At 37.3% G+C, this 10,462-nt stretch overlaps 1 protein-coding gene across 7 annotated transcripts in view; it reads left to right on the top strand.

The window, feature by feature from the left end:
- Positions 1-10,462, top strand: part of RAPGEF2 (Rap guanine nucleotide exchange factor 2) — a 252,639-nt gene that overhangs the window by 48,747 nt on the left and 193,430 nt on the right. The window lies entirely within an intron of this gene.

Here is a 10,462-nt window from a genome sequence, read left to right as displayed (position 1 = left end):
AAGATTATCAGAGGATTGGTGCCTTGGTGGCTCAGTGAATCATCTGACTCTTGGTTTCAGCTCAGGTCAGGATCTCTCGGTTCCATTCATGAGATGGAGCCTGGAGTGAGGCTCCTGCACGCTGGGGTTGGGGTCCTGCTCAAGATTCTCTCTGCCCCACCCCCCTCAAAAAAAAAAAAAAAAAAAAAGGAAAAGCACATAAAACTCAGTCTTCTCAGTTGCTCATTTTGTAAAATTTTACTCAAGTATATTGAAAATAATGAAATTTTTACTAACAATACTTGCTAAATAGGATCTGAAAACTTAAAGAAAGTGGACACTGTCACTGGCCACCTTGCTGGAATTCCTTCCTCAAGTGTCAGTCTTGATTGGTGTCAGGGAGTCTGGCTAATTCTTTTCCCCCTTACATTTGAAATAATAGCAATAGCTATATGATAATTAGTGAGTAAGGGCTTAATATGCCTTATCTTACTTGATTTTCACAACTGCCCTATAGAGGATAGATATTATCATCGGTTTATGGATGGTGTAATTTAAGTTCTGTGGTGTGAAGTAACTCTCCCAGTATCTCCCAGCAGCAAATAACAAAGTCAGGGTTGCAGCTGTGTTCTGATGCCAAAATATGTTCTTAATTGCTGTCCTCTGCCACTTTTGTCATTGGCAGTGTCTATTTGCAGAGTCTCCTTCAGCCTTTGTCCTTCTGGATCATGCAGCTGTTTATATTTTGCACCATCCTCCTTCCACGTTATGAGTAAGAATTCATAAGTTCAGATTCCACCATATGGCAAAAGTGGCAAGGTGTCATTGTTACTCTCTTGAGAAAAATGTGTTGCCTGAATCTGTGGAGAATTTTCTTTTGTATGACTTGTAATGAGGTCAACCTACAATATTTCTAAGAAAACTAATAAGTATAGTGTTATTGTCTAAGAGGTCAGTATAAACATAGTTTAGAATCAAGTTTGACCACTGGAAAATTATTTTTGTATATATTATGGCAAATTAACATTGAAACATTATATTTTCCAGTCTTCAAAATTTCAGCAGTCTATTATTTAGAAAGGCTATGTACCTTGGCTAGGCCATAGTGGAACCCCTCATTTATCAACCCATTCATTACTTTCTGTGGGTTTTCTTGTTTTGTTTGTTTTTGTTCTTTTGTCAGGTACTTCCTCTTGGCTTAAAAAGTTTTCCTCTTTTTTAAATATTTTTTAAAAATTAGCATAATTTAAAACTTCTACTACAGAAACCCTTCATTAGCAGTGTGGAAATTATTTTGACGGTGTGGACAATGGTGTTCTCAACTTGTAGAGCTGTGGCCCCTTTACAGATGGAAGCAGGTACATCCTTTTTCTTAGGAGAAAGGAAGAGTCTTCTTGTTCTCAGATCATCAGGTGAATGCTCTTCTGGGAAAATGCAGGACAGTTATAACATAGACATTATTGATCTCCCTCCAACCCAGCTTTTATTCATCTGTAAAGAAGAGCATCCATTTAACTCTAATATCTAAGTAGAAAATGTGGCATTGGAGTCATATTAATTGGACGCTCACATTATGTTTTAGTTTAATAGATTTTCATCAAGAAACTGTCTTTGTTCAACATTATGTTAGGATTCTAGTTGTGTAAGACTTAAAAGATGTCTTTTGTTATATCAGGTATACTATAGGTGGACATGTCTGTATATCTTCATTTTAATGTGTTATTTATTGTATGAAATGTACCTGTTACCAATTGATTCTTCCCTGTTACTTTCTGTCAATAACTGATAATCATGCTTCTATATGAGATCTTAACAATAGCTAGTATTTAAGCAAGTTTAATCATCTTGAATCCATTGAAGAACATTTTTTTTAAATCCTCATTTTACGGATGAAGAAAATTGAGGAAGTTGTCCAAGATAAATGGTGAAACAAAGCATCAAAGCCATCTCTTTTTGACTTTAAATCCCACTCTTAAGACAGGAACTCCCTTGATTGTGTTGGGACTATGGCTATAAGCTGTTCATTTGATTTATTTCAGTAGCACACATGTGACTTCAAATCCAACTGCACGGAAGTCCACAGAGCTTAGACTAGAGTTGGTTATGTCCTGCAGTAATGCCATATGCAATTTACCTTTTTCTGTGTGTAACAAACAATGTGGCTGAACATCTGCTAGTCTGTGCTTTATTTATTTGTTTTTTGTTTACTTATTTTTGAGAAAGAGAGCCTGGAGAGCTTGTGTGTTCGCAAGAGTGAGGGAGGGGAAGAGAGAGAGGGAGCCAGAGAGAGACCGACAAGGACAGAGGATCTGAAGCAGGCTCTGCACTGTCAACATAGAGCTCAATGAGGGGCTCAAACTCCCGAATAGTGAGGTCATGACCTTAACCAAAGTCAGTTGCTTAACTGACTGAGCCACCCAGGCACCCTTGCTAGTTTGTGCTTTAAAATACTGTGTCTCAAAAGAAGTGGACTTGATTTAAATGAATTTGTAATGCAGGCTCTATTTATGCAATCTGGGAAATCATCTCCTTTTTTTCTTTTTACAATGAAACTTTCAAGTAGAATGTAGGAATTAATAGTCAAGTGGAGTTTACTTACCTATATGGAGAGTTAATAGGTAAAAATATTGCAACAATTTCTGGGGCACTTGGACAGCTCAATCAGTTAAGCCTCCAGGTTTGGCTCAAGTCATGATCTTGTGGTTTGTAAGTTTAAACCCTGCCTTGGGCTCTGTGCTTATAGCTCAGAGCCTGAAATCTGCTTCAGATTCTGTGTCTTCCCATCTCACTGCCCCTCTCCTGCTCACCCTCTGTCTTGCTCTTTTCTCAAAAATAAACATAAAAAAATTACGATTTCTTCTATAATATCTCCTATGTTATACTTTTTGTCTTCTACTTCCTTGGATTACATATTTGGAACTAATTAAAAATTAAATTTCTTTATAAGTTTTGAATACATATATTCTTTTGATCACGTATGTGATTAGCCTGGGGGGAAAAATCATGAGGATAAAAACTTGAATGAGGACCTTGTTCCATGTATATGGTTAAAAAAATCTTGGATATAGTCCTCTGTCTCTATCATAAAATGTTGTGTAGCATTCTAAACATTTTTTATTTGGGAGACATTGAGCAAGTGAGCAGGGGAGAGGGACAAAAGGAGAGAGAAAAAGAGAATCCTAAGCAGGCTCCACGCTTAGTGCAGAGCCGATGTGGGGCTTGATCCCACAACCTTGGGATCATGCCCTGAGCCAAAATCAAGAGTTGGATGCTTAATGGGTGACCACCCAGGTGACCCCCTGCATTCTAAACATTTTACGATACATGTGTTAATTTGTCAGAAATTGATTGTGCAGGGGCACCTAAGTGGCTCAGTTAAGCATCCAACTTTTGGTTTCAGCTCAGGTCATGATCTCATGGTTCCTGGGTTTGAGCCCCGCATCGGGCTGTGTGCTGACAGCTTGGAGGCTGCTTGGGATTCTCTCTCTGTCTCTCTCTACCCTCCTCCACTTGTGCTGTCTCTCTCTCCAGATAAATTAATAAACTTAAATTAAAAAAAGAAATTGCTCAATATGAATTAAAAATTGTTAGCAAAATTGAATTTTGTAAAAAATTGTTAGTAAAAGTGAATTTTATTATGGATTTCTTCTGTGATACTAGGTTTAGAAGGCAGGTAGTTAGAAGATCTTAACTATTTGGAGGTAGCTTTCTTTTAAAATAAATTACATTTTTAGAATTTTGCATCATATAAAATTGTAGTTCCCTTGTAGTTTGTTTCATGAAAATGTTCTTTTGAATTAAAGAAATAATTTAGATTGTGATGTCAGTTGTAATACTTTGTTAATAATAGCCATAGATAATTGCTTACCTTCATACATATTAAATTTGATCCCTGGTGTGTGGTCAAATTTGAATAAATCAAGAATGCGCGATACCTTTCAGGAGTATAATGGTTGCTTAATCGAGGCAATTAACACTTGTTTTTTTGAGAGCTATATTAATTTCGATTATCTCCCCTCTCTGTTCTGAACTTGCATAAGTTTTTAAAGCATGCATTATAAAATTCTGGAGAGAAACCTCAGAAAGCTGCATGCAGCAAACTAAAGGTTTCCATTCTACTCATTATGTGGTATCTTTGACACATTTCAAAATGTTTATTAAAAATTTGGGAGTCTTTATATTGAAAAAATTCATCTTTGAAAACTGTTGTAATTGTTATTAGAACATACTTTTCAACCTCCTGGGAAGCATACTTTTAAATCTTTACACTTAAAATTTGGGTCGTTGTAAATATTAATGAACCTGGAGGAGAGAACTCTCATATGTTCTGTGTACCTCTGTATATTACGCCTCCCAACTATCAAAATAGCACCTAAGGGTTTTGCTGCATTATCTCATTTAATCCTGATGGCAGCCTTATGGGTTGAGCATTCACCACCTTTTTTCAAATGGAACAGACTCTCAGGTTAAGTGACTCTACGCATGGTTCAAAATATGCACGAGGCAAAGCTGTGCGTTTTAGCTCAGCCTGGCACCAGAGCTCGGTCTCCTCCCCGCTGTGTTACCCTGCGAGGCATATTACAAAACACATTTCAGTAGTCTCTTCTGTCATTCCTTGTAATAGTTTTTCCAGAGAGAGTACTCAGGGAAGAAATAGGTTTAATGCCATAGTGTAGGCACTGCCTATAATATAACTACAGATACAACTCTAAGATAAAACTATAATCTTTAGTTACTTGCTCACACCTCTTCAAATAGGAAGCATTCTGGTGACTTGGGCCACTTTGCTAAGCTGTGTAAAGTGCTTAATTTTTGTTTTATTTTCAAATTGGTACCATATTATTTCAGAACAGAAAGTTGATTAGTTGTATTTATCCCTACTGGAAGGTGGGAGTACTTGAAGTAAATGGTTCCATTATTGTATTTCAGGGACAGTGCTTTTTTTTCCTGCTCAAAGGATTTGTGTATCATCATCATACCTGTTTTACAGATTTATAAAATTGTGGTAGAATTTCTACCCCCTCCCCCAAAGCCCCAATTTTTCATATAATGAGACTCAGTCATGGATATATTATTATACTGTGAGGTGTAAACATGTAAGCACTTTGTTTTGATGGTGAATTTGCTGTGGTTACTTGTGGATGCTTTATTTTCTTGGGTAAAATTGGTTGTATTGATAGAACAAATAGGAAAGATTGTAAAGTTCAATGAAAATATAAGAGGGCATTCAAAATACAAGTTTATATACTTTTCAGTTTACAGAATTCTTTTTCTTAATCTTGAATTTTTTTCAGATTTATTGAAAGATAGGAGATGTACAAAATTGTACGATATTTAAAGTATACACTCTGGTGATTTTCTATACATGTACATGGTGAAAGGATTCCCCACTTCAGGGCAACATACCTGTCACCTCACGTTTATGTTTTTTGTTGTTTTTTAGAATGCTTAAGTTCTACTCTAGTAAATTTCAGTTATACAATAAGGTGATATCAACTATAGTCCTTATGTTCTACATTAGCTTCTCAGACCTTATTCATCCTAGAACTGGAAGTTTCTCTCCTCTCACCTATTTCTCCCACCCTCCAGTGCCTGGCAGCGACCTTTCTGCTCTATTTCTATGAGACTGACTTTTTTATGTTTTATTTTTTAAAAATCCCATAAATAAGTGATATCATGCAGTATTTATCTTTGTCTGGCTCATTTCACCTGGCCCTCCAAGTTCATCATGTTGTTGCAAATAAAAGGATTTCCTTCTTTTTACAGGCTGAGTAATATTTTATTGGATAAACATGCCCCATTTTCTTTTTTTTAATTTTTAACATTTATTTATTTTTATTTTTGAGACAGAATGAGACAGAGCATGAATGGGGGAGGGACAGAGAGAAAGGGAAACACAGAACCTAAAGCAGGCTCCAGGCTTTGAGCTGTCAGCACAGAGCCCAGTGTGGGGCTTGAACTCATGGACTGCAAGATCATGACCTGAGCCAAAGTCAGACGCTCAACTAACTGAGCCACTCAGGCGCCCTAAATATACCACATTTTCATGATCCATTAATCCATCTCCAAACACTTAGATTGTTTCCATACCTTGACTATTGTGAATCATGCTGCTTAAGTCCCCCCCCCTTTTTTTTACATTACATATTGCAAAAAATAATTTGGTCTTTCATGTAAAAATAAAAGATCTGGTTAAAAATTATGTTCAAATTCACCATTCTTAAAATTCGTAAATGTAACTCAATCCAGTAGAAGTATTTAGGGCAATCCAAGAAAATTCTGTATTAAAATTAATCTGTTGCAATAATTTGGTGCACATAAAATGAGAATTACTTTTTGCAGTGCACTGGGAAAAAATTATTCATTGCCTCAGTGTATTTTAATAGAGGACATACTATAGGCTAGATGCTGTATAGTTTAGAAAGATGCCAAGATGGATATACTGAAAAGTCAAAGAGGATCAGAAAAAAAAAAAAAAGTGGACATATTACAGCAGTGGAAATTACGTTAGATTGTGTGAAGAAATAGGAGTACAGATAAAATGACCACAGTTAGAATCTTAGGCTCTGAAGGGTGGCAGTTGCTTATAGTATAATTAATATTACATTGGTTTGTATCAAGGTATATAAATTGCAAACTTTTAAAACAAGTGATATGTCATGATTGGACTTGTGTATTTCTAAATTGCTGCTCCTGAATATGCACTTAACTTTAGCTTTCTGGAAAGGTGATTATTGAATGGTTAGATCATATATGACACAACACCAGGACTAATTGTGAAGTTCCATGAAATACGAGTTTTAAGTTTTCTGGTTAGTTAACCATTACATGTATAACTACCCATAATTAATTCCTTTCTTCCTTCTTTCTTTTCTCTCTTTGTCTCTTTTTTTTTCTTAAGGAGGAGAGTGAGGAAGATGGGGAGAGAATATGAATATGAGAATGTATTTGAATGAATGAAAGAAATGAATATTAGAATATTTGGGATTTAAAAATTCTACTGTGGCATAAATATAATAAGCTTGCATACTATAGAGTCTGATTTTGCGTGTGCATGTTTGTGGCGGGCAAGCAGTTTAAAAACGATATTTGATTTCTTTTGGCTTGGTAATTATTAGATGTAAAGTATCTACATGTGAGATCGTTATGGAAATTAGAGACAATAGATGTAGAACATACAGCACAATACTGAGCATGTAATGGGTAGTAGTTACTGTTGATAAAGAAGTTACTCTTCATACACCATGGGCGGTACAATTTAGTAAAATGTTTTAAATAATGTCTTAAAAACAGGTTTGAAACCAATATTTTTGTTTGATAATTCATATTACTAAGCTGTTGAGACATGACATCTCTACAAAAATTACAGATAGAGCTTGATATTGAAACTGTAAACTGAATGCCAGGTCATAAAATACAGATGTTTGTCGTATTTTGTGACTTAGTCCATTTTGTTATTTTTGTATCTGTCTTAAGGAAAGCAAAGCTCCCAAGCACAGAGAATAGTACAAAAAATAACAATGTGCTCTACTGAAAATCTTTAATATTATGTACTCTTGCTGAAATTCTTTAATATTGGAATATATTCTGCAAACTTAAAAAAAGAAAACTCAGCACAAAGAGCCTTCTATGCTTCTTGAAGGACTTTTTTCCCTTGGGGGGAGGGGAAAAGGTCTGTGGGATAAGTTTATTTAATATGACATCAGTTGAATAAAGCCAGCTGAGAGTAATTATATCTGATATTGGATTTCCAGCTGGTTTGTTGAACTATTATTGGCTCTCAGGGTACTTGGATATTAATTAAATGATGACTTATAAAGGAGTCTTGTTTAAAGTAGTGTTGCCTTGACTGGTACGTCTAGAATAGGCCACCTGGTACAGAGTTGTGATTCTTCCTTGTACCACTGCTATTTTAGAATCAGTGCATTTTTAACTCAGGAAAACATACAATTCAAGTCTGTTTTGGCGATGACTTTCTACATATTTTGTATGTATACATGCATAGAATTTAATGTGTCTTCTCTTTGCGTAAAGGTTTTCAAACTCAAATTATCATTAGTGAAGAGTTCATGTCAGATTGAGTAGAGAAGCACAGGTATTTCTATTTTAGCATGTCAGACATTTAACAAACTGTGTAAACAATGTATATTGTATTAGATTTGAACAAAAATCGTGGGATAAAAGAAAAAAAACCCAAAAGAATTAAAGAGACATAATCAGAAGTAGGAATTGGCCAAATGTGGATTAGTCCTCTAAAGATGTGAGGAAAAGAGCAGAGACCTCTATTAGAACCCAAAACCCCTCTTTAGAAGCTCAGGCAGTGAGGTGCGGTGGAGGTGGACGGCTGCTGGGTGAGAGGGCTGAGTGCTTCTCCAGGAAAGATGTGTTGATTCACAGGTAAGTGACCAGACGCACTTTCCTACTTACCTTCTGCATTGGGATCTGTTTCTCTCTGTCTCAGGAATAGTTAAACTGTGAAATTTAATGGACCTACTAGGTGTAGAGCTCTCTGCTACTCAGATTCTGGATTTCAGTAATTCTAGACATTTCCTGGGGATTATGGGGAGAAAGAAGTACAAGATGCGGCACCTCTCTGAGAGAGAAGGTCTTTATTGAGTATTGCCTGTATTGACTTACTCCCAGAGATATTCCATATATATATGTTAAAAAATACCAATAATATAAATGAACGTATGGTAAGTTACTTATGAATGATGGGCTAATAAATATTTAGGATATGAGGGGAAGGAAGAGCATGGTAGAGTGGTGTGGAAAGGCTTCTCAGAGGACATTAGCGGAGATGCCCATCAGATTGGATTGTGCGCTGGGTATGTGCCAGGCAGTAGGAGGTGTGCAACTTTCACAGCCTGCTGCTGGGCAGCAGAGCAACCTGAGTAGAGGATGGAGCAGCGGGAGAGGGGAAAGGACCACAGGTGCAGGAGTAGGAGCACTGCACGCAGATGTGATACACCTGAAGTTCAGTGATGGCTGGAAGCTTCTTACCAGGGAAGTGGGATGGCCTAAACAACTGTTTGGAGTCCCTTACGTTATGCATGATGAAAGCGGGGATGGTCTAAACCTGTCCATGCCATTTAAAGTAGAATGAAAAAAAAAAAAGTATGACAGGAGACTTACTTGGATTTGAAAAAACTAACTGTGTGAAAAAGGAGAAAAGATCTGCTACAGTAGTGGCTCTAGACTGGGGAGAACTTGCCAGGGTTTCCCGGGAGCAGCTGGGGCACGGGTACCAGTGGCAGAAGAGGAGGAATTGGAAGGTTTAGGTAGGGGAAGGTTAGTGTGGACTTGGTTACCGTTTTAAGCAGTGTCCAGCAGCCTCGATGGTAACTAATCAGCTGGTGAGTGAGGTCACTTGTAAAGATAGGCTGGAGCTGATGTGATTTCTAAGTGAAAGGACCTTTTAAGAAGAATGAGGTTCAGAGACCAGCCATGGGGTACTCACCTTGGAGAGACTTGGTGCAACCTGCAGAGGCCCTGGAGGGGCCCTGGGAGACCCATGGGGGAGGGAGTGATCAGCACAGGCCACCTTTCATGACCCTTCATACTCCTCTTCCCTTTGTTATTTTTTCTTTTTACTGCTTATTCATAATCAACAGTTTTTACACTTTGCTCATGCAGTTCTTCCCACTAGACTGTAATATCCACAAGGACGGGGGTTTTGTTTGTCTGCTTTGTATACAAGTGTATCCTTAGCATCTGCTAGAGTGCTCAGTGCAGGGGAAAAAGAGAAAATTAACTTGGTTTAGACAGATTATTGGTGCTCTTGGAGAAAGGACTTGCAACTTAAGGGCACAGATCAGATTCCAAAAGGTTATACAATAACTGGATAGTTGAGAAACTGGACAAAAGGGATGTACCTCTCATTCCACAGTCTTGGCTAAGAAACAAAGCTGTTGCTGTAGAGGATTTGGGAAGGGTCAGGTGAAGATTTTCCAAAGTGGGAAACTTGTTCATTTCTAAGGAAAGAATGGAAAATGATACAGAGAACACAATGTTAGTAGTTTAAAAATCTGGGTGTGTGCTGTTGTTTTATGCTTGAATGACTTACCAGTACCAGAAAAGACATAAACAGTGATGAAGGAAAAGTACTGTTTTTTTCTCTTCTTTTTTAATTTATAAAAATTTAGTTTTTGCTCAGGATAATGATACTAAAGGCAGGATGAACATGAATGTTTGGGTGGTGGTGGTAGGAGGATTGTGAGGAGGGGTTTGCTGGTCTACTGCACTTTTCTGTGCATTTCACATTTTTTGCACGGAATCTTCTAGCCTAAGGCAGTTGGCCTCCTGGGTAGTCCCTGTGTGTTTGGTAGACTCCTCCCGGTGATGACGAAGCACCGGTTTGGACAGGTTATGTGGGGATCGCCTCAATGGCATCTAATATGTACTTTTATAAATGAAATAGTGCACTGATTCCAGAAGAATAGGAAATAGAACAGTTAGTGTCACCTGCCATATATTTTAGCGT

Source organism: Suricata suricatta, chromosome 1 (genome assembly GCF_006229205.1).
Source record: "Suricata suricatta isolate VVHF042 chromosome 1, meerkat_22Aug2017_6uvM2_HiC, whole genome shotgun sequence".
In the NCBI taxonomy this organism is placed as follows: domain Eukaryota; kingdom Metazoa; phylum Chordata; class Mammalia; order Carnivora; family Herpestidae; genus Suricata; species Suricata suricatta.
This window is presented reverse-complemented; position numbering and strand designations above follow the sequence as displayed.